The sequence below is a fragment of the Malaya genurostris genome, chromosome 3 (assembly GCF_030247185.1).
Source record: "Malaya genurostris strain Urasoe2022 chromosome 3, Malgen_1.1, whole genome shotgun sequence".
NCBI lineage: Eukaryota > Metazoa > Arthropoda > Insecta > Diptera > Culicidae > Malaya > Malaya genurostris.
The window spans coordinates 237,311,268-237,337,667 of record NC_080572.1 but is presented as its reverse complement, the minus strand read 5'-3'; the positions used below and the strand labels follow the sequence as shown (position 1 = coordinate 237,337,667).

The 26,400-nt window shown below is 37.3% G+C and overlaps 1 long non-coding RNA gene across 1 annotated transcript in view; it reads right to left on the bottom strand.

Annotated features, from left to right (window-relative positions):
- The window catches only part of LOC131434748 (uncharacterized), a 201,404-nt gene that overhangs the window by 149,355 nt on the left and 25,649 nt on the right, over nt 1–26,400 (bottom strand). The window contains exon 2 of the long non-coding RNA XR_009230384.1: nt 14,936–14,966. This is a non-coding gene — a long non-coding RNA (uncharacterized LOC131434748). The remainder of the gene's footprint in view (nt 1–14,935; nt 14,967–26,400) is intronic.

Below are 26,400 nucleotides of genomic sequence, written 5' to 3'. Positions count from 1 at the left end.
AGTAATTTCAATTTTATTAAACTACTCTTCGAACCTGATAATATCGATAATTTATGTAATTTTTTACACTTGAATGAATTTTGATTCCGAAAAATATTTTCATAAACATATATTATCGAACTTAATTCGTCAAGATAAAAATATTTAATTTCTAATCAATTAGATTAAAATGAAAGGTTCGTCATCAATATCCTGTATTCAAAAATCTTTTAGATCTCAAACAACTCGTAGGTTGGTTGAATAGTGGTTTGCAATCTGTTAGATAAAATACAAAACATTAAAAATGTGGAATGAATCCCGCAGCCGAGGGAAATACGTAGAAAGTTTCCATGCAAAAATCAACACATTTGCTCCGAAAGTACCGGTTAAGATTCCCAGTCAACGTTTTTTTCCCGGTTGTTGCACTAAAAATGACTTTAAACGTTTTCTGCTTTCCAGAAGTTCTAGTCCGGTTTTGGCACACAAAATATAAATTCGGTTTTCGTATTCAAAACTACTTAAAGGGGCCGGGTGAACGACCAAAATTAGGTTAAAGCCGGGTATAAATAAGCGATATAAAAAAAACTTGAAGGGCTTCAACGATAAGTTGCACTTATTAGCTATTCATATAACGCTCTCTTTTTCAAATCTGCTATGTTTCAAACAGTATCACACACATTGTTTTTTTTTTTTAGAAAAGCTTTGAAAATAAATGTTTCACTCATGTCCCCAATGTTAACTTGAATATGTGTATTAGGCTGCAGAAAACTTTTTTGTTGTTGTCGGTCATTTGAATCACGATGTAAAAAAAAAATTAAAATTATGCCTCCAAAATGGAACTGGTATCGATCGATTTTCACGAACTTAGATTCAAAGTTTGAATGGTGCGTTTGAATTGGTGTAGCAAAATCCTGCACTCCTGTTACTTCTGTGTACGATACTCAAGCTAAATAGGGTAATATTAATCAGCTGCATAGCACTCACAAAGATTGTTATTATAACTATTACTCATCGCAGCATGTATTAGCTGCTTGTATTGATGATATTACTCCACTACGACGGTATTGCTGAATAAATTTCAAATACATCACGACACTTGGAATTTCGATGCGACCGACGAAATAAACTCACCAAACGAGCAAAAAATTATTAATATCGGATAATCCATATCCGATAAAATTGAGTGATAATCAACTTTGATGTTTACGTCACTTATACCATTATATCACCGGAGTGACAGCCGTTCGAACTTCAAACCTGTTTAATGGCCACGGAGTAGCATTAAAACGAGCCTAACTTTTTTTGAAATTTTGATTCCGAATCAGACAGTGATACTGATAACGAAGGACATTTTTAAATTCTAAGTAAAACCAAAATTTATCGTTTCAAAAATAATTTGTTTTAAAATTCATTATAATATCTACAATAAATATATGATATAAAAAGATAATACTGACTATTTTTATTTACTGTGAATCAAAAAATTTGCTTATTTTCACCCCTGCTAGAAACCTCCTCGGTTAAGCGTATATCAATTTTAACAAAACTTCTGAGCCGGGCGGAAAAACCTAAGCATTGAAGTAGGTTAAAAACACTTTTATCGGATGAAGTGGCTTTTTCTGGGCGTAGGTACGAGTGAAGCGTTCCTGGTTGGGAAACAGTACCGATTTCATTCCGCGCAAGACTAATCTTCCGAAAAAAAGCGAATGTTTGGTAAAAGTTTTGCGGTATAAATTGAATATAACGCAAATGTTCCAAATTCAAAACCCGAAGCTTTCTTAAGCCAGTCAAAAAGGTGTCAATGATGCTAGTAGAAATTCAATCCTTGGAGAGAAGTTAGGAAGGACGTCCTACCAAAACTGTTTGGGCTATTTTAAAAAATCATAGAATTCAAGCTTGCTCACAGCCAGTGCTTGCAAACTTCATTAAATTAAATCAAAAACCGAATGTGGCACACATTGACGATCACTCTACTGCAGTAAACTTCACATTCTAACACACAACCTTCGCTGACGTACAGAACGGGTTCAGTTCTTCATTTGTTTCTCTTCCATCAAAGCTCAGTTTAACCACCATCGTCAGTTGATCTTTAGAAATAAAATATCTCTGACAATTGAATGAGAGAGCGACCTTTAAATGAGGTTCATGTTAACATTCGAATTGGTTCAAGATCATGAATAAAAGGTAAACCTGTAATGATAACTGAAATATCAATCACAAAATAAACATAATTTAATTGTTCCTTCTTTCAGTTTTCATTTTTGATACTTTGGAACACATCTCAATCAGTGCGGTAAAATTTCATTTTCAATCGAATAATATAAGATGAAAATGAAATTTATGGCCGCTGACAGTCAGCATATTCCTAGTAATTCATTTGACTTTTGCTGCCATTTTAAAGTGAAGCTCCCGGAATTCATCGTCAGTTGATTAATCGTACCTAGTCATTTGAAGTTTTGCCTGCTCAGTTTCGAGTGCCAAGTAGTCTACCTGCTTTAATGCCTTCGCTCTTGGTAGTAAGCAAATTCGAACGAATAGAATTATAAATGGAGTAAAGTATTAAAAATGAAAACTAAAGGAGGAAACAATTAATTTATGTGTATTCTGTGATTGATATTTCAGCTATCTGGTTTGTCTTTCATCTATTATCTTGAACCAATTCGAATGTGTATATAAACCTCATTTGAAGGCCGCTCTCACACTATTGAAAGAGATATTTTGTTACTTCTAAAAATCAACTGACGATGGTTAAACTGAGCCTCGATTGAAGAGAAACGAGTGATGAATTGAATGCTGCCCGTTCGGGCCGTCAGCAAACATTGTGTGTGTCAGAGAGTGAAGTTTTCTGCATTAGAGAGATCGTCAATGTGTTCCACATTTAGTTTCAATTGAATTGAATGAAGTTTTACAGCACTGATCTCAATACACTCCAAGCAGTCGAAAATTATCGATTCAAACTTGCTGGGTGATAACCGAAAACTCAAACGAAAGCCATCACCCTCTATTTATAATTCTAGTCGAGGAGAGTTTTGGTAATCGAGTTGATATCCTCACTACCAACATCGAAGACAATGAAGCAGGAGGTAGACTACTACAGGTACTACTACTAGTTGGAAGATCAATTGGCTGTCACTTCCGTTTACGGAGATATATGGAGATATGTGTGACGTAACCTTTGTGGCCGTGTTTCGTTTGCGAGAGAATGAGATGACGAAACCGTTTGAGGCGTTCAGTACCATCTTGCTAACGTTGCACCAGTTATAGGCTATATCTAACTCTGTTTGTAAGAAAGCGATGTCGTCCGAATCCTTGATGAAATGGAACAATTTAAAATCATCGGAAAATGATAGTTTCATGCATAAAGCGAAAGATTCTAATCATTTAAGTATAATAAGGATATTAACGGTCCCAGAAGGCTTCCCTGTGGAACTTCGGAACTCACAATGAATGGTGAAGTAACGTTGTCACTTATTTTCACAGTCATATTTCGACCTGTCAGATATGATACAAACCATTTGAGGAAGAAATCGCTGAACCCAAGCCTTTCGAGTTTGGCAACTGCAATCGAGTGATTAATTTTGTCAAAAGCAGCAGAGAAATCAGTGTAAATGCCATCAACTTGATGATACGCTTGCATAGATCAAATGATGTATGATGTGTACGACACAGGATTTGTGGCCGTAGACTTTTTAGGCATGAATCCATGTTGTGTATCAGATATATTGCTGAAGCAGTGATGAGTGATAACATCCAGCATTATTGTTTCAAATAGTTTCGATACCGCGCATAAGGCAATTCCTCGATGGTGATAATGAAATAATAGTATATACAGGGAAAACGTACGAGTTCTTCCATGAAGCTGGAAAAATTTCGCGTTTAAAAGAAAGATTGAACATTATAGTTGAATGCTATGATGGCCAAGTAAAGCGAAACATGTTCGGTTCTTCTAGTCAATTAGACTGTTCCTGCATGTGTTTCACATGCAGGGTAGTTTAAATCGCAAAACAATTTCCCCGGTTAGGAATTCGTTACGGGTTCGAATCCCGTCTATGCGGTAACATTTTCGCGCTCTTCATTACATAGTTGTATTCACATGTCATTTTTCCGGTCCCCGCATCACCGTTATATACTAATCAAATTTAATGTTTGGAAAGTTTAATACGTGATATATCCGATATCTGAATAACAAAATTGCACCGATCAGAGAATTAAGCAGTGCAGTCGTGATAATTGCGCTGAGACTGATAAATAGCTTTGAGAATAAGCTTCACTAAAGACTGTCCCAGAAAGTATGGACGCAACCAAAAACCGCTGCCATTTCGCAATGGTTTAGAATTCGTCAATTTTTATAGCGGCGTCCTGTTGTTTACACTCTTCTCTAACCACTTGTGCAGTTGTTTATTCGTTTTCATTAGTTTGTTTCGAAATGCGTGGACTTTCAGCAGAACAACGTCGAAAAATTGTGTACAAATGGTGCACAGCCGTGCGAAATGCAATCAGGAAGTTCGGTGAGAGTAACACCTTTGAGGATAAAACGAAAACGAGTCGAAAAAAAAGGTCCTGCTAACCCTCAGTTGGATAAACGTATACTGAAGGCGTTCGAGCAAAAGAAGGAGGTTTCTGTTCGGGATGTGGCCAAAAAAGTGGGCATTTCGAAGTCAAATGTTCTTCGTTCTAAAGAACGTTTGAATCTTCGAACCTATAAGAAGCAGAAACAAAGAAAAAAAGTAGTCCGAAACAATAAGCATCGATCAGGCCGAGGGTTCGAAAGCTGTACAATACGATTCTTGCTGGAAATTTCAACTGCATAATCATGGACGACGAAACCTACGTGAAACTCGATTACAAATCCTTGCCGGGACCACAATATTATACGGTGCGAGAAGGGCAAGTGTTAAACCAGTCCGAGACATCGATTGAAGTCGAAAAATTTGGTAAGAAAGCTATGGTCTGGCAAGCAATTTGTAGCTGCGGTAAGATTTCGAAACCCTTCGTCACCACTGCTTCAATGAACAGCGAAATATACATCAAGAAATGTTTACAAAAACGACTTTTACCCATGATTCGAAACCACAAGGATCCCGTTGTCTTCTGGCCAGATCTTGCTTCTTGCCACTACTCGAAATCAACGGTAGAATGGTATACTACCAAAAATGTCACTTTCGTCCCAAAAGACATGAATCCATCAAATTGCCCACAACTTCGACCAATTCGGTACTAACATGTGATTAGGGCACATTTCGTAGATTGGACTTCTATCTACGAGATTATATCGACTATTGTGTAAATGAAGGTGGTAGAGCCGAGCAATGAGCATTATATTTTGCAACATTCGCAAGGGCTTATTGTGCGATAGCCCTAATCACATGTTACTACGGAATTGGAGAATTTTGGGCATTAACGAAGGCACAACTTAAGAAACATGTCTCGGCAGCCGAAACCATTCAACAGTTCGAAAAAGATTGGAGAAAAGTGTCAAAATTTGTCGCCAAGAAGTCTGTACGTAATTTAATGAGGAACGGTCGCAAGAAGGTGCTCCACTTAGTCTACAATGGCTAATGTTGAGAATAATATTCTGTTGTTGTAGTCTAATATTATCAGTATATCGAATAAAATTTGAATATTTAACACTTGTGAATTATTTACAGCGAAATCAAAGTGCGTCCATATTTTCTGGGACAGTCTTTTGCTGCAGAATTTGCTCTAACACAATATATCGAAGGACAAATCAAACCTCCGATTGACTTTTAATGATATGTCATTAGCTTCAGCGAAGCGAATTTACATCAGAAGCACGTCGTACCACTCGAATTGGGTTCAAATGAATAAAAGCATGTTTATTGAAACATTCATGCACCATCTTTTTTCACCTAATTGCTTTGAACAGACCTCGTATGCCGTCTGTTCAAAAAGTTCTCGGAATTTTTTAATTGCGCGCGTCTGGAGAGTCCGGTGGTCAAATTTTTTTTATTGTGTTGGTACATATGTCCCTAATGTATGGTGAAATTTTCAGCTGTATTCATTGTTTACATTCCGTCTTGTAACGGCTGGTGTAGACGTGTTTTTTTGAGCTCGGCGATTTTTGTTAGTTTAAACAATGGAAGAATTGAAGAGTCAAACAATTTGTATTAAATTTTGCGTGAAAAATGAAATAAAGTGTAACCAAGTGTGCGAAATGTTACAGAGAGCCTACGGTGAGTCTGCTATGAAAAAAACAAGTGTTTACGAGTGGTATAAGCGTTTCCAAGATGGCCGCGAAGACGTTGAAGACGACGAACGCTCCGGTCGACCCAGCACGTCAATAATCGATGAAAATGTGGGAAAAGTGAAAAAAATGATTATGGATGATCGCCGAATCACTATTAGAGAAGTTGCTGATGAAGTTGGCATATCAGTTGGCTCATGCCATCATATTTTTTCAAATGTTTTGGGCATGAAACGAGTGGCAGCAAAATTCATCGTTGCTTATTCGTGATTTTTTACTAAAAACAAGACTTTAATCATGCCCCAACCTCCTTATTCACCAGATATCGCTCCGTGTGATTTTTTCCTGTTCCCAAAGTTGAAGAGACCCAGCGTTTTTCATCGATTGAAGAGATAAAGGCAGAATCGCTGAGAGTGCTACAGAGCATTACAAAAAGTGACTATCAGGGGTGTTTCGAAGACTGGAAAAAACGCTGGCATAAGTGTATTATATCTAGGGGGTATTACTTTGAAGGGGACCATATAGATGTAGACGAATAAATAAATATTTTTTTAGAACAGACCTCGTATATAGTTGATTGTATGCTATTTTGGTCATGCTTATCGGATACCTGGAACATTCAAAACAACGACGAAAGTTTGCAAATATAAATCACTCCAAACGAAAACAAGGAATTGGAATGTTTAGATATTGGCTATATTTTTATCCAGTAAGACTACTTGCACTATGATTGGATTACATTTTTTCTCATATCTGTGACTAACATGATTCACGTAAAAATCGGTGAAATCGTTACCATCCTGTATTTGGAGAATCGCATTGATCGGGGAAAAGCCTGCCTGCACAAACTTTCTTCAGGTATGCATGACTCGTGGATCAACAATCCGCCCGGTGTCCCAATCAGTGTCCTCTTCCGTTAACATTCAACTACTACTGCCGGAACCCCAAAACAGAAAGCTCAAGCAAGCGAAAAAATGGATGATTTGCTGACATTATTGGGTTATGCTCCAGTCAATGGGAAAGAAATCGGGTTTATGTGCAAGACACCTATTGAAAGTTTCCTTCCAATTCTTGCCGGGGCCTGTTTTCCCTACCTCCGCCAGTCGTACACGGACGGATGTAGCAGATTCTAACCGTTCCTATCCAGCCTATACAAAAACCCCGACCCAACCTGAGTTCGGGTCCTATTCAGGCTCCGCCGGGCCGATACGCCGGAGAGGCCGGTGGAAGGAAAAGGGCGGCTTTATTGAAATTATATTCCATTATGAAAGCATGATTAGATTCAAATTTAAAACCCCGGACGGTGATTCAACCGAGCCTCAACCTCACGGCCGATGTTCTCCGAAGAAGCTCCGAACATTGGCCGGGAAAGGAAGTCGATAGCGAATTGCCGAGGAAAAATTCATAATAATGCTATTTCGATAATAATCATAATAGAAACTGCTTTTTCCGGTACGCAAAGAGCCGCTCCCGAACGGGAGATGGAAAAGTTGATTGGAAAATTGACTCACTGGAGACGGGAAATCCCGAATATATTTTTCCTAATTAAAAGATGGATTAGACTTGCCGCCATTCATTGCTCTGGCACTGTTGGTTCTATTTCGCTTCCCCCTTCTCACTCTAGGTCCTGCTCTTTCTTCGGGTCGGTCTAGGAAATTCGAACACTCGGATGTTTGATCAAACATTAAGCGAGAACTTTACTGCTTTCATAAATTCCGATGTAATTGAGTTCCAACCCAGCGGAGCCACTCACCTCAAAGTGAGCCAATATTTGCAGTCAGCAAAGCTTTCAGCAGTTTTATTTTTCCTTTTCTCCCCCCCCCCCCCCCCCCCCTTGATTCTCTATCTACGACCTTTTTTTTTTGTTAGGTCATTGTGAAGTTTTCCCAACCTGTTGAATGATGGCCCGAAATTTACTCACCCAATGATATCCCTCGTTTAACCTGGGTAAACTAAGCGGGTTGCTTCATCTTTCGGTTCTGATTTGCCACACTGTAGCACTACCCTTCCCTCCACCCTCCAGATTTGTTCTTTTCCATAACCCGTAGCAATCCCTCGCACTGCAGTGGTGGTGGTGGGTTGTGATGCTGGATCGGGTCGCGTTCGGCATCGTTTCTCTTATTAAAATCCGGTCGGTCGATTCACCAAGCAGTGGGTTTTTGATTTTTGACGTGAATACGTCTTACTTTTCGATGGGGCACATTTTCAAAATTCGCCATTTTGAAAGAATGGGTAGAATTTAATCGTGAATATCTCGAGTTGTACTAAACGTACACACTTCGAAAAAAACCTGTAATTTTACATTTTATTAGATGCACATAAATGGCGCGTCGCAGTTTACGCAAATCTATGCGGAAAAACATTTAATATTGTGTCTGAAATTCCATGACATCAAATTCATTGAAAGAAAAAAAAATGCATACTGATAGCGACAGCCGCGACTTGAACCGATACTCATTGGATCGCAAAGTACGTCTGTTAATCGACTGAGCCACAGAAGCATGCATCTGCTTGTCTGGTGAAAGGTGCGTTTAAATTCATACAGTCGCACCTGCAAGCAGAATGCAAGTTACAGTCGAAACCAGCAACATTCCAGCTCATCCAACATTAAGCCTTTACCAATGAAATTTTTCGTCATTTGATAAAGTTGATTAAGTCACCTGTGGAATTCAAATTTTTTTGTGATAGCAACATAATTCTTTTTACGTGCCCTCAGAAATGTAATCAGCAACGTACCTCTGTGGAGATAACTATCGAGAATATTCTGTAAAATTTGTGAATCGATTTGTCAAGATTTACTTGACTTATGTCTCCGGCCAGCTCAAAACACGTGGTTCTAAAATAAACGCGTTTAAAGTTTTCGGTGCTGTAAGATCGTATCTCATACTCGAAATTAAGACGTTTAGATATTTTCCCGCTTTTCATCTTTTAGAATATTATTTTTAATATCATACATGACCTTTTGCAATGAAAAAAAAATTTCCGTTTTTTTGAAAATTCTACAGTGGTGTAACCTCTTGATTAAATTTTAATCGATTATCTGGGTTATGAATCGATTAAATGATTTATTATTGGATTATTGTTATGGTACTTTTCTAATTATTCGATTAGTTTAATAATCTGATATTAATTTTAATCTGCTCAATTAAATATTATTATATAATCTGGGTTGTTAATCGATTACTCGATTAATCGATCTACATGACGACATACCTATTTCTAACGTCATGGCGAGCAGTCGATTGCAACCAGCAGCAGCAGGGAACAGTATTTTGGATTAAATTCCAAAAACTGAATTCTAAAACTGAGTTCTCAATCTGGATTCTGATTCACCTGGATTCGGAGCTTAATTGCAGGTTAAGAATTTAGTCTCAGACTTCATTTTCAGAACTGAGTTCCAGATAACCGGGCCCAGAAATAAAAATGTTGACTCTGAAACAGAATTTTTATTGCTACTTCTGGAAATTCTTGACTACATTTTGGAGCTTACACATGGGCTGAAAAGTCCCTGGCCTAACACATAGATGGCGCTAGTTTTTTTTTTGTAATCGCCTTTTTTGTAGTTAATACTTACCTTCAAAAGACATCTGTTAAAATTTCATGATATTCTATTTATTAGTTTGTGAGTTATTGTGCTGAGAGTGACGCTACTCTTGTTATTTTCAGAATGGACGAAATTTGGATCGAAAACTGCTTCTTGTTAGAAAAAAATACCGTACAAGCGAAGCAATGCCTTGTAAAGTGTTATGGAGACGGCGCTCCATCAGAAACAGCAATAAAACGTTGATTTGCTGACATCAAACGTAGAGACACCGATGATGCGATGAGGCGGTAACATCAGAAAACATATGAAAATCCACAGATTTGTTTAGAAAAAAAAGATCGAAAAGCGAAGTTGCGTGAGTTAGCTGACATTGTAAAGATATCAAAATAACGTGTTGGCATTATATTGCATGAGCATTTGACTACGAGTAAGCTCTGTTCAAAGTGGGTGCCGCGTTTGCTCACTGTTGACTAAAAACGAGAACGTGTGGATGATTCTGAGTAGTGTTTGGCCATGTTTAAATGTAACAAACCGGAATTATTGCATCGATATGTGACAATGGATGAAACTTGGATTCATCACTTCACTTCGGAATCAAAACGATCGTCATCTGAGTGGACAGCAACTGGTGAACCTCGTCCAAAGTTCGCACAACAATCGGCTGGAAGGATTATGGCCTCGGTATTTTGGTTTGTGTGTGGTGTAATATTGATCGACTATCTTGAGAAAGGAAATTCCATTAACAGTGAATATTATATAGCGTTATTGGAGCGTTTGAAGGCTGAAATTGCAAAGAAACGACCACATATGGCAAAGAAAAGAAAATCTGTTTCTTCAAATACACCATCCATCCACAGTATTCGCCAGATTTGGCTCCCAGCGACTACTGGCTGTTCGCAGGCCTGAAAAAAATGCTCGCCGGTAAGAAATTTCGCACGAATGAAGAGGTTATCGCTGAAACTGAGGCCTATTTTGAGGCAAAAGATAAATCGTTCTACAAAAGTGGTATTGAAATGTTAGAGCGGTGCTGGAATGATTCCGTTGTTCTTGATGGAGATTACGTTGACGAATGTTATTTCAGCCCATGGCTTGTTTAAACTCCTTAATCCATCTTCTGGATTCAAATTCATAATCCTGATTTAGGATTTCTGCCTTAGATTCCATGAACAAAATTCAGGATTTGAGTTTTTGATCTGGATTTTAGAACTTAATGTAAGATCTGCGCTCCGAACCAGAATTCTAGAATTGACTTCTTAACCAGAAATTAATTCTTGAATTCAGTTTCAAAATTTAATTCCTAAACTCAGTTTCAGAATTAATTTCAAGAACTCAGAGCCTGCATACTAGAACTAAATTCGAAAAACTGTTTCTGAAAATGAGTTCAGTTCCATAATTGTAGAAATAAATGTATCACATTTACCAGCGGACAGGCGGCATTATACTGGATTCCGATCTTGAATTTTGCAACTGAGTTCTAAGCCGTTCCCAGATTTGTAATTTAGAATAAAAAATTAAATTGACTGATGGTATAAAAGACTAAACAATGGTGAATATTGGAAAATTATACGAATCGGAAATCTTCTTAGAATCATTAAAATATTTTCAAAGGATTATGCGAAGTTTACCTCTACTATCCAAACCAGTGGTTCCAAAACTTTTTTGGTCGAATGCCCATTTTTAATATAATATTCGTTCTACTACCCACTAAGTTTACCCACTCAGCGTATTGTAACGTAAGACTTTCTTTTAGTAGTATTTTGCAGGATTATTAATTTTTTTTTAGCTGAGATTAGTTTGCGTCCACTACCAGGGTGCTTCACAAATTGAAGCTCCTTGGAGTGGGGGAGTGTGGCGGGCAAAAAAAAAAAAAAAGTTGATATATTTTTTAAATTCAAAAAAAAAATTTCTTCTCAAAACTACATGGTAGAAATTAAATGTTAATTCAAGCTCCTATCGAGCAAACTTTGGGTAAGCAAAACAGAAGTCAATAAAGATACAAACAAAATCTCACACATCACACACCCAGCCGGAGAAAAAATTTTAAAAAATCGAAAAAAGACGGGTGGGTAATGTCAGAGACATTACCGGATGACGTGAATACGAATAAAATGAATGGTTCAGTTTCTGAATTTTGGACGTTGGTTTCTGGAACCACATTTTGAAGCCGACTGCTAGAACTGAATTTTGAATCTGAATTCTCAATTTTGACGCTACATTTTAGAACTGAATTCTGAAGCTGAATTCTAGAACTTAATTCTGGATTGCTGAACTGATAACTGAATCTGTGTTGTGGAACTAAATTCGAAACCAGGATTCTGGCTCGGCACTGAATTCTCAACCTCAATCCTAGTAATGTACTCTGGACCTAGATTCTACAGCTGAGTGTTAGCTACGGAATTCCGGTTCAGGATTCAGTTCTAAAATTCGGATCCCGAACTCAGCTCCGAAATTCAAATTAATTCAGTTCAAAAATCTTCAGATTCTATTTCCTGATTTCAGTTATTCTTCTAGATTGTATAACTGAATTCTTGAACCAAGTTCAAATCCTGCACTGAACTGAATTTTTAACATGAATTCTGGAGTGTATTTTTGAACTAAATTCTGTAAATACAATTGAATTTTGAATCTGAATTATAATCCTAGACTTCGGACTGAAGTTCCAGAACTTCAGGTTCAGAACTCAGTTTCAGGATTCTGATACTGAATTCTGAACTCCGGACAGAAACTTTGAAACTGAATTCTGGTCTGATACGCATCTTCAGTTCCAGATTCAAGATTCAGATCTAAGTCCAGAATTCATTTCTGAAATTTAGTTCTAGAGCCCAGGTCTAGCATCGAGACCATGATCTCAGTTACAGAATCCAGGCGCAGAATCTGGGAAAATCTGATCTTGGATTCTTAATCTGATATCCAGAAGTGAGCTCTAGAACTGAAATTCAGAACTGAGCTTTAGAACTGTGGTTACCACATGCTACTGAAAATTCTATCACACATTGCTGATCACATCTTCAATAACGTGGAGGGAAAATTATGTTAAATGGAACAAAAGATATTCACGATCAAAAACTTATTATTATTATATCGTTTATTTATACCCGGTTTTAACCTAGAAATCAAAAACTTATCACTCACCCATATAATAAGCTCTTGAACGGCGCTCCATAGTAAAGTGAGACGTATTTACGTCAAAAAACCCGAGAAAAGTATGCGAAAATTTTTTAATCAGAATGTATAAGATTGTAAACCTTCACTAAACGAATTATTTTTACTTCCGATTTGCATATTTCAATAAATAAGTAATTCTAAAAGTTCTTTAGATAACGTTTAGAGCCCTTTGAAGGGCTGATTTTGTAGACTGTTCCCCATCTTTGTTCACTTTTCGTTGTATTTTTCTCCAATCCAAACGACCAGCAGCTAGGTGATGCAATCGCTCTTGTTTGAAGTGAAACTCACACTGCAAACGATGCACAAAAAAAAACGTCACGCAGCAGAACTGAATGCTTGATTCTGCATGTAGAACTAAATTCTTAAATTTTATTTAGAAGCTGAATTTTCGATACTGGAACTGAAACTGATCACTCTCTCAGAGAGTAAATTTTGAAAAGGCGCCCCATAGTAAAGTAAGTCGTGTTCACGACAAAAAAAAATTGTGTGAATTGCGTCCAGGCATATTGGTCACGAATAAAAACTTTGATCGACTTTTTCTCGAAACCATTTTTTTTTTAACTGGGTGTCACTCGTATGCCACGTATTAACATGAACCAAACGGCATTATACTCGTTAGATATCTCTCTATGGTCGAAACTACAACCAAACATATTCATTTTTATTTAAAAAAGTTATTAAGAATTGAAAGAGCAAAAACAAAGTCGAAAGTCGAAAAATGAATACCTACGAAGCACAGAATTCCTACAGATCACCATCTTGAGCCAGTCGTTAAATGAGATACGGAGAATAAGTAACCTAAGCTCAACAGTTTTTATCATAATCAGGGCTTTTTTGTGAGGTACGCCTTAAGAAAATCTCGAAAATATCACCGTGACTCATCTGAGCATTTTCAGGCTGATCAAACTTATCAATTCGTAGTTGAGTTTGGTCATCAACTAACCAGATCAACAAATCGGAAGATATCGTCGTTGTTTTTGCGTCATCATTCACATGGAAGTTATTGGGTTTCAAGATAAATGGGTCACCACTTAATAATTTTGACCCTAATCATCATTCTGCCATGAATCCGAACAGTAAAGTTCATAATTGCGAAAAGATTTGAGAGTAAAATTTGATTACTACTATTTTGTGACAAAACGTAAATAAAAGTTCAACTATTATATTTTACTATAATATTATGCTTTTAACCACTGGAATAAGAAATTACTTAAATATTTCCTCCTTAAGTCGTAGTGGAAGAGGTGCAAAAAAGTGTGCCTCTTAGAGAGAAGTGACAAAAAAGCTTCTTAATAAATTTATTGAAATTAGAGTACCAATTTGCTGAGTACGCCTCATGCCTACTGTTTGATTGTAAGAATGGCTGTCAAGATTTTTCTTGTGCTTCACGAAAACTCATACTATTCGCTCACAAACTTATCGAAATTGATGAACGAGGCCAAATTTATCGTTTGTCAACAGCCAGTAAGTCCAGATTAGGAGGGAATCGAAAGCTAGGTGTCACAAAAGTGTCGAAAATAGTGGCCATCTGTTACAAGCGTCGACTGTCGACTGTGTTTCGTGTTATTTAATGGTTTGGCGGAATGTGTTTGTCATGAATAAGTCGTAATTCAGTAGAGTTGCACCACAGGGTGGCTTTTACAGAGGGAGCACGTTCTTACGGGCCCACGGTCTTAGTGGGCTCTTGACGGAATCCACCGAGCAAAAAAAGGTCATTCTGTTAGTTCGGGGCACACAAATAACTCTTGCCCCTGGGCCAGTTCATAGGTAAAAGTGACGCTGATTCACCGTTACAATTCTGGAAGCGAAACAATTAAAAGTTGTCAAATTCACACAATTTACTAATATGAACGATTATTTGTTTTCGGAAGGGTGAAAGAAACATGCCAATTTTGTTTGTATCAACGTCCTCCAGTTTTATCTATACCACTCACCCGTCTTTTATCGTTACAATCAAAATTTAGAGTGTTTGGAAAAAATTACGTTTCCTATCTACTTTTTAGTTGCTTAGCTACGTTATATCAAACGTTAAAAGAACTTACCATTTATGTGCAAACGATGAATTGGACCAGTCTGAAATGAATTAGAATAAAAGGTAGGTATTATTATCACAGTTACAGTGCATATCGTCGAAAACATTAGGACAAAAAATTTTGATTTCGCAAGCAATCTGTAGCTACCAACATAAGGAATCCAAAAGATAATCTCAAACACCATGCGAGAGATAAATACAATGTTCCAACCTAAGTTAGAATCGTCAAAGAGACTAGTGACAGAACTTGTTAAACTAAACTCAACCCTCCGTTAACGAACACTTTTTTCAAGAACTAAATCCCAAATATCAGAACCCTTGTTTAGTTCGTAAAAGGAGGTTTCGCAGTACTTGAGCCCGGTCACAAAACACCCGAAAAGACTTTTTTGAATAGATATAAAAATGTGTTCAGCAACAAACAAATTCTATGTAAAATAGCATTGAGACCGTAGAACCGCTAGAAATTGTTCACCGTTGAATTCGAATTATGGTCCTGGAGAACTGTTCCTTCAAGGAAGTTCCATTTTTTTTAAACTCCGACGTTTTTGGACTATACCACCATCGGAAAAGCCAGAAGAAAATAAAAAAATACCCAGGTTTTGGACATCAAATGCATTAAAATCGGTCATTTTTTTTTTCAGAAGTTAAAGATTTTAGAGCTGAGCTGAGCTGAGCTGATGTAGATCGCCCGTAGTTGCACTTCGTGATTGACCGAATGAGTGGAAATGTACAATGAACCAAGAAAATGAAGCTTGGGAGAAGCAAATCATTTTCATTGTACATACCCACTCACTCCTAACTTTTTATTAAATGATCAATATCGACGCTGGCTACGACCAAAGGCTGTGCTACTGAGGGAAAGGAAGGAATGTTAGTCCGATACTCGTTGTTTCTAGAGACCGCGGGTACCACTGTATCTCCACGAGCATCACGGGATAAGAGATTTTTTAGTAGGGAGGGAAAGAGATCCGGATATGTTTTGATAAACAATATGATCTCAACAAAACCTGATTTTCGATACTCAGGAGAAATATAATAAGTTAGAAAAATATAAAATATCTCCAAGGAACGATCTCACCAGTATCCCTTTTCTCCTGCTCGTTCTGCTGTCAGCAACGGGAGATAAAACACGACCACTGAAAAAATAAAATAAAAACACTCGCGAATGGGTCCGCTGCAGACCAATCCAGACCTTCAGTCTGAATGACACGATCGACTTGTAAACTTTCACACATTCCATAGAAATCCGACAACACCGACAATGACATGCAGACGGCGCTTCAATCGGTTAACAGGTTAATATCGTTGAATTTTGGGGCGACAAATTCACCGTATCCGCCACTTGAGCATCTTTAGTTTCGCGGATCAATATTATTCAATAAATAGCTCTCTCACTACTAAACACACACTTGCTACACCTGCACTATAACTCAAAATAACTATTTCAACCGAATTTTTAACTATACGTATCAAACAACACATTGAAATTATACTTTTTTGAGAGCAGCACCAGGACACCGCATCGCACTCCCAGTGATGCCAACTCTCTACTTTCAGAAGTTAAAGATTTTAGAGAAAAAAAATTTCGATGAAAATCCCAACCCGAGCGTTTGAGTGTTAATCTGATGGCTTGTCAAGTTTCAAGATAAAAAAAAATCTAATGCAAGCTTAAATTTCAGCAGACTACGTAGCCTTTCCTTACACGACGAGGGGCACAAAATGCCACCGAAAAAGGTTCCTGTTGATTTGGGTCCGTATTTTGTCTACCTAGGACCTGTTGAGCATTCGAAGGTTTACTCGCATCGGCGGTGGGTGGTCCGTTCCGTGTTTTTCTTCGCATTTTTTCACCTCTCCTTACTCACCTAATGTATGAACGCTCGTGTTTGTGTAGCATTAGCGGGATCCTTCCGGGACGGACCGAGCTTCCAAACCAAATCCAGTCCGTCTGTGGGAAGCGGAAAAATCACGGTCGGGATTTTATTCAAACCACCCTTCCACCACCGTCGTCGCACCGCACGGAACAAGAATTTAATCCAACCGACGATGCTGGAAACAGTGGAAAAAAGTGACGTCGATTCGGATCCTTATGAGAAGATAAACACACGCAGGTAGTGAACGATCTTGTTGAGTAATTGGAAAATTGTTTCTTGAATCCAAATGAGACTGCCCCATTACCAACCGCAACCTGTGTTCGATTAGTCGACGAGGAGTTCGTTCCATTCTGTTTTTTTTTTGGTGAGGAAACGATTTTCTCTGTGATCATTTGCCATGCTACGTAGAGGCACCATGGGGAGGTTCTCTTCTGAATCAAAATTATGATTGAAATGGAAAAATTGAGATTCATTTGCTTTATGGTATTCGAAAGATTTTCTCAGAATTCAAGGATGTTAACCTACTTGGGAGTAAATTTACATTTTTCATTGCCCTTCCCTCCGCGTGACAACCATCAAATAGGGCTCCTGGTTTCTGTGTGATGTTGTTCGAGTCGTTAAGCTTTTAAGCCTCGGTGCGTTGGTCCGTATCCGGTTTGTTTTGTTTGTCCCTACCGTCGGACCAGTTGACGACTGAGCGGAGACATGTATCTCAGCAGCAAATAGGATCACCGGAAGTCTGTTTTCGGATACGTGTTTACACTGGAATTGGAAAATGATTCCGGATCGAAATAGAAATCAAATTACAAACTTTGTGTATGTTCTTTACTTTATCGACGAGGGAGTATCCTGACAATTTTAGTTCGTTATCTGAGCGATGTTTTTGTTCCCGTTCATTTCTTGGGTACACTTGAAATATCGAAAACGATACGGCCTATAACAAAGTTTAGGAATAATTTTGACCTAATTTAAGGTCGTTTCCATAACACAGTTGTGATCTATGCAAACAGGTATCATCTAGGAGATGACTGTTTTAGAATCCCGTATTGTTTCATCACGACAACGCTCACCATCATGTTGCGCCTTCGATCAAACATAATTTTGGAGGGTTAAAATGAATTATATAATAATAACAACACATTTGATAGTAATTGATAGAAAACTTTTCCCTATCCGCTATATAACCCGGAATGAGCACCATTCGACTACCACTTCTTTCAAGCAGAAACAGATCACTCTAGCCGGTTTAAGCTTTACTTGTTTCAATAGATACTGAGTTGACTCGATTCCTTTTTCGGTTCGAACGATGAAAAATTTGTATGAGACGTAGTTCATAAAGTTCCAGAAAGATTTTCCTATGAGTAATACTTTCCAATCAAACCTGTTCTAATCTTCATGGTGAGGCAACATTTCCTGCTACATGGAATGAGAAGTCTCCCAACAAACAAACTCCAACAAAGAAAAAGTTGATTTTTACCGTGAAAACTTTTTTTTGTTCTTCTGTTCACACCCAAACCTCCGTTTACGAACACTTTTTATATGTTACCTCTTTTTACGTAACTCTTTTTACGAAATAAATCCCTGATAACGTAGACTTTTTCTACGAACCTACTTCGTAAAAAGAGGTTTTGGCATACATCGAAAGCGATTTCCGACTCCATGGAAACTACTACAATATGGGTTTTATTGGAACGGGTTTAAAGAGTAGATTCCGGAAAATTATGTTTGAGGTATTTTGGAAATCCAAGATGGCGACTTCCGGTTGATTGATATTTCTTGAAAACCTTGGAAAGTATTTAATAAACAGATTCAGCAAAACTATGTTTCGTGTCGTCTCGAATTCCAATATAGCATCCTCCGGTTTACCGATAATTTCCGAAACATATTGAAACATATAAACGATGTTTGAGCTCGTTTCAAAATTCAATGACGTGACTTCCGGTATAGTGTTTTAAAGGAATACCAAGTTCAAGGAAAATGGCAAAAACTTTAAAAACATACTAATAAACTGGGAGTCACTGTTTTGCATTTCAAAACCACCTCAAATATCGTTTTCAGACGTCTACTTTTCAATCTCTTTCCGAAAGTACCCATATTATAAGAGGTTTCAAGGAATATCAACAAACCGGAAGTCGCCATCTTGGAATTAAGAACCACGTCAAACATCGTTTTCCGACATTTACTCATCAATTCCGTTCCGAAGATACCCATACTGTTAGGGGTTTTAAGCAATCTCAATAAACCGGAAGCCGCCATCTTGGATTTTGAAACGAGCCCAAACATCATTTTCTCGCACCTTACTCTTCACATCCGTTCAAAAAATAACCATATGGAGCACGGTTTCCACATTAATTACACAAAACTTTTTTTTACGAAGTAAAATCCGAATAACGTAAACTTTTTTTACGAACCAAATCCCAAATAACGTAAACTTTTTTGACGAATTACCTCTTTTTACGAGCCCCTGTTTAGTTCGTAAATGGAGATTTCGATCTAGAGCGATACACTTGACCCATCGGTCCTCGAACATTTTGATATCCTTAAAAAAAGACTTGTCAAGGCCTTCAAAATAGGCTTCTGTTTCTGCGATGACCTCAGCATTCGACGAAAATTTTTTTCCCCGTAGAAACCTTTTCAGGATTGGAAATAGATAATAATCGCTGGGAGCCAGGTCTGGAGAATACGGGGAACAGTGAACCAATCCGGACCGCAAATCATCAAATTTCACCGTTGATTTTATGCCTGAATGCGAAACTCGTCTTTTTTCATGGCTTGATCAAACACTAGTGGATAGATTGCCATGAATATTGGTATTGGGTCATCTAGAGGCTTGTTCTCAACAAAAATATACACGGTTCGAAACTATTCACATCTTTTCGACGAGAGGCCCAGAACTTTTCATGTAGTATAATTGAGGGAACTGTCGAAAGATTATTTCTAGGGCTCTTGAGTAAAAAGCTGCACCCAAGTAACCATAAGCATTAAGCAATAGCACTGAAGTGGCATGAAATCAAGGCAACTGAAACACAAATGTCGTATTGTAATCTTGACATTGCATTTAAGCCATATATTTCAGTTACGCATTTAAGCCATAATTTCAGTTACGTAGCATCAGATTCAGCTCGGTATGATTATAAAGAGTTAAAATAAAATGTACAAGCATAAGCATTTTTATGCTATAAATACCTATTTAGTGCTATTATAGAACAAGTATAATGTTGTTATAATACCGATATATTGCTTTTGTTTGATTTCTGGAAAATCTTGTCAGTTCAGCTTGTAAGCGGTGTGATAATGCCTTTATCTTGCCATTTAAATAGTCTCATAATTACATTTATGAGATTATTATTCCATCAAAAGCCATTGCGCCGAATGGGTCATTTCACTGAGAGTGTCATTTTGTCGAATCGTACAATCGTACAATGACGTTTCGGAATCCATTTAGAATAAGGAAAAAATCTAAAATGATGTTCGTTTTGTTGGCCTAAAATCGAACATCTGAAGTATTTCGGATTCGAAATAACGTATAATTTACTTTCCCTGTTTTAATTCGGAAGGAATACTCTGGTGATTGAATTTGCTTTGGTTTATTTAACAGCAAATTTTCGCGGTACATTTCTGATAACCCAACCAGAATAAAAAATGTCTACTGCAGCGTCGCCGCATCGTTTTTGTTCGTATGCAGTCTAACCTCGTTGTGGTGAAGAAACCTAGTTTTGAGTAGACCGGGCAAACGACGAATTCACAGGTTTATAATCTGAAGACCGCGCCCCTTTCGACGGCGTACGACGGTAGTTGAAAAATCCAAATCCTTTCGGTGAAACGACTCTTTCATCGAAATGACCATTTCGGAGAAATGGCTTTTTCGACGAAATATAAATTTTTCGGTGGAACGACTTTCGGCGAAATGATTTTGACGTTTTGTGTATGTTCAAAACATCCGGCTTCGAAAAATAATTTTGATTACGAAAATCTAAAAACTTTCCAAATTCAACTTTCTCTCTCTCTCTCTCACTCTCGAGATAACTCCAGATCTCGATATTTCGTGCATTTCATAGAAAAGACTAGCTAGCACAGCTTAGACAACAAAATAACTTTGAAAATTCGCATAAAAAGACTTGCCTAAGTAACCAATAAGCATCAAAACAATGCCATGTATATGCTTTAAATACATATATAGAGTTGCTCTTAAAGACTGTAATGCTTTTATAAACCAACAAAACACTAAATACGAAAGCTGTAATAATGCGGAGATTGATTGTTTGATTCTGGCACTAGTAATGTTATTATAAAACACAATGTACAAATGCCAAATCGAAAGACCGAAAATAGTTTTGCAAGTGCTATTAAACAACATATGAAGATGGATTACCTTTGATGGGTTTCGAACCCGGAAACCGTTTCTTACCATTCTTTGTTGAAATGTTACTTTTCTCTATTTGAACCGAGCCGCATATATTGAAGAGCTGTGGAAAAATGATCAATTTATATCTTATTATGATTTTGTTCCGACAATTCTTATAAGTAACTGCACCTTTCTCATCGGCTCATACTTCTCGAAAATAATAATAGAAATTCGATAAATTTAAACTTATTTAAAAACTAGCAAGACGTCTCTGATCAAATTTGGGAAATTATGCCAAACATTCCCGGTTCGGGAGATGTAATCTTAAATATGACTTAACCGACAAACCGTAGAGTTTTTCAGTGCACCAAAATTTGTCGACGATGCCTGAACACGGCCGTTCCACACATAATTGACCCATATTTTATGGGATTTCCTGAATTTTGGGAATCCCTTCCTGGATTTTTGAACCGTTTGCAAATTTGGAAATGCATGAACTAAATTTACTTCATGAGTTGAAATGAAGAACTTCGTGTTATTCAAAAGTTTTATCCTAGCTTATGTTATATTGTTTTAAAAAATCTGTTCGCACACTTTCCTTGGGGGAGAGGTCGAACGGTTTGAAGATGGCCTACATCTGCAGCAGATTCTATACAGATAAATGAGTTTTGTTCAGGGTAGAATCAATTTGCGACTTTGTTAAAAGTTTTGATTCAATCCATAAAATATCGGAATCATCTTTTTCACCGACATTCGCTTTTTACCGACAAAACCACTATACTACTGTGGGCAAAAATTTGTAAAACTTTGTTCATAATTTTAATTTTTTTTATTTATTCTTCCAAATCTATTTCGTTCTTCTAAAAGCAATATCACCCCTCCCCCCCTTCAGACAAAATACACTTTTTCAATCCTCGAAACAGTTGTTAAAGTAAATTTCCGGGATAGCCATCAATAAGCATAGCGATTCACGTTTGATGTCTTCAACTGACTCGAAACGGTTTCGCCCGGAGCGGTCGTTTGAGTTTGCTGAATAGTCAGAAGTCACACGGAGCTAAATCATGCGAATACGGCGGTTGCCTCTTATTACGAATAGCTTCACGCAAATGACACATAACACTCATATAGTATTCCTTGTTGACAGTTTGGCCGGTCGGAATGAATTCGGAGTGCACCACACTTCGATAATTAAATAAATGGCCGTCCTGTACGTGGTCAACGTCGTCAACGCGTTGTCGATCCTTTCTGAACAACTTGTACCAATCAATGTACAAATACTTCCCTGCGACATACAATTATCACCGAAGGCCTTTTGTAACATTCTGAACGTTTCGGCACCAGAAATTTGATTCCGCACACAAAATTTAATGAAACATCTTAGTTGAATAATTTTACTCATTGTAAAAATCGCCGATTACACTTTTAATACTTCAGAAAAACAGACGTCTACTAAACACGTGACGTTTTGACGTGACACTTGGCACAGATGTCACTGACCGACCTGGAAAAAATATATTTCGACGAATGAGATTTACGCGCAAAACAAAATTCAAAAGTCTTACCACTTTTTGCTCACAGTGGTAGATGTCACCAATGCGCATGGTAGCCTTTTTAGAAAAGCCCCCTCGGCCTACTTGCTCCTTCGGCCAACCAGCCCCGATCTCCCCTATAGCGTTCTTTTCACCGGAGAATATGAATAGATCGAGATATTAAAAAGAATCAATACATTTTTTGATCTGTACTATTTTTGATTTTTCTCTCACATATGAAGCCATTCCAATTATTTCAAATATATTCTATGCGTATTTCGAATACGGTGAAAAATTTCGGGAAGTTTGTATTCATCTTAAAGCAAGGATGCAAAAATTTAACATTTTTCGAACTGTGGCCCAGAGATGCCAGGTCTGCAGATTTGTCTGTAAATCTGCAGATTTGGGGTATAGTGCTGCAGACAGTTTTTTGTCGTGCAGACTTTTGAAATTATCGCAGACTTTCGTCTATATTTACAGACTTTAGAAATTTCCGCGACCTTTTTTTTTTTTTGCTCGCCAAGTAAGTTTTGTGTGTGATACTTTATAGAGAAATTGCTGCCAGCAAGACATACTTGCTACTGCAGATTTTTTTTCACATTTACAGACCCTGTCTGCAGATATTTAAAATTTTTACCTGGCATCTCTGCTGTGGCCAAACATAAGACAGTCACTACGAACAGTGCCGTAAAATTCCATTTGATTTCATTCAATTGAACTGACAACACTCAGTTCTTCGTCTGTTGCACCGTCAATTGAAACCCAGTTAAACAAGTTAAGTCAGCTTCTCCCTCGAAATAACAAACATCTCTTTCAATTGACTGATAGAGCGCCTATCAAATTAGCTCCTGGTGAATATTCAGTAGGTTCAAGATAATAAATGAAACAAACACGGTGAATCACAGAATGTACTTAAATTTATTGCTTTCCAATTCCAATCTTCATTTCTAATACCTTGGAATACATCTCAATGCACACCAAAAATTCGAAAGAATATCATTCACACTTGCTGGCGATGATTGTGAACTCAAATGGAAACCGTCACCTTTTGTTTTTATTGTACCGGTCGAAATAATTTCCTGTCATCGAGCTGATGTTCATGCCTATTCATTCCAACTTGTTCGCTGTCGGTGGCTGAAACAGAGAAACAGGTGGGTTCATTCGTTCTTGAAACGGAGCAAGCGACACTTCGAATGACTAGGTATGATTATTCAATTGACGATGAATCCATTCAATCTCATTTGATTATGACCACAAAAGTCAATTGAATGATCGTCCAACAACTATCAAAAAATAATACACTGGCAGTGAAAGGCCAGAAATTTCATTTTCATCAAAATAATTTCGTTGCAACTGCTACGTTAGGCAAAAGTGGGCAACACGCAATGACACACTCAAAAAATAATCATGTTATAGTTACGTGAAAAGTTATGTGAATATTTTCCACCCTACTTTTCACGTAGGTTTTAATTGACTGGCATTTAAAAGCTGTTTAATGCATAATCCAGTAAAAGTTACGTGTTTCATAGGTAAAATGTAATGTACTGTTCATATCACATTTACCTAGCAGTTCATATCAAATTTAGATAGCAGAGAATTACTATTTTATATATTGGTTGAAGTCAAAAGGGAGATTTCAGATTTTCATATAAATCTACGAAATGAAAAATACCATGAAAAATAAAACATTTATTTCACAAAATCAGCATATAATTTCAATGGCTCGAAAAGCAACTAATAACGTCGTGGCATCTCAAATAGACAAGCCTCCAGAAATCGTTGTTGTTGTCACTGCCATCCAACCGAAGCCGAAGTCGAGATCCGAGAACTCCCACAACACTACCGATGCACATGGTTCCAGCGTCTCTAGCTTCATACCGATTTTGAACTCGGTTTTCGGTGGACCAACGACCTGTTTGAAGCATTCGACTGGAACGGGCAAACTTCCGGACTCACGCAGGCACCCGGTCCAGTCGAACACATGGAAACTTCCATACTGGAATGAACCGATCGATGTAGTAAAAAATTGCAAATAAATAACATTTCTCGCAAATATTCGCACTACTAACACTTTGAGGGCCACTGTTCGCCATTTTCAAAATCGAGTTTTTCACACTGGAAATTCACGTAGATTGTTTGACATTTGGTCAATTCACGTAAACCTTATGTGATGACTCTATTCATTTCAGAGGATGTTCGTATAACATTCATATTCGTCACGTACAATATTCAATTTGACATTTGGAACCATTCTACGTGATTTTTCAAGTGAATCGAACGTGAATTTTTATTTGAGCGCAATCATGAGAGCCACGACAGCAATATTGAGAGCAGTTATTTTTGTCGCACTCTCTCGCAGTAGTCAAAGCCACAGCGTTCGCTTTATGATAAGTAGCTGCTTATTTTTCTCTCTCTCTCAGCTCAGTATATTTTCATTGCGGTGCTTAATCAATCGTATCGAACCAATGCTATAGTGTTTATGGTGTACTTTTTAAATTTTATAGCGGCTGTAATCTAGTTGGCATTGCATTATTTTTCATTTTTATCTTTTTTTCTCAAACATGTTTATTGATTGTTTTTAGATACCTAACTATTTCCAGATATTCGCTACGATTTTTTTCAGTTAGAATTTCTGCAAGTTTTTTTTTTATTGTGTAATCCAGGGAAAGTGGTTCTGATTTGATCAAATTGAGTGCAGTAGTAGAGAATGTGATCTATGCCTTCGGTTAAGTAGCTGCTTTGTTCATTTTCGATCACGGGTTACGACCCAAGTAGCACATGTCACTTTCTCATAAAAAATAAAAACAAAACAGACGCTGCATAATGGTCGCATGACAAACACGACGAAACAAGTCGTATTATGATAGTGACAATGGAGTCAAAATAATGTTACGAATTGACATCTCTTCATACTAAGTTACAATAAGTTCCAACGTAACTTTTCGGAAATCTAACTTTTACGACGTGCTCGCATTATTGACTGTTTTGAGTCGCCAACTGGTCACCGTAACAAAATGCGACAATGAAAAAGTGACACACTATAAGACAAAGTTAAGTAATGATTTCATATCGGTTACCGTATTCGTCGTGATGCAACAAAGATTTTTTGCCGGTACATGTGCGAAGCAAACTTGTTTCGTTTTTCGAAGTACATTCGCACTACCAAAGAGAGAATATTTCTACACTTTGTCACGGCAGTGTATGCATGGAAAAATTTACGCCAATGGCTACCATTATGACCAGGGAATGGAATATTCATTAAATTTGAAAAAAGTGCAATGTTTAATTATTGCGATTGGTCAACTGTTTTAACTTTGGTATATGAAAAACTGATATTAATCACAAAAAAGTTCTAACTGAACAAATTTCGACTTTTTAGCTTTAAATTTCATATGATGGGAATAAAAATATGAATATTATTTTGTATGTCACGTTTTCAATAAGTACAATGATCAACTTCACCATAAATATCGAATAGCACTTAGATTTGGAGTAGATATAGTGAGTTTAAAGAATATTGAATTCTATATTTTAACTCTCATTATCGGATGTCAATTTTTGGTCGTAAATGTTGAATGGGAAAAGTATCAACAAATTGTAACTTGACACAAACTTATGTTTTCTGTTTCATTGTGACTAATGTGAGGTGATTTGATCCACCAAATCAAATATTCTTTACTGATAAGTAGTTTGGCAACCCTTGCTAAGTCGCACAAGCTCCGCCTCTTAC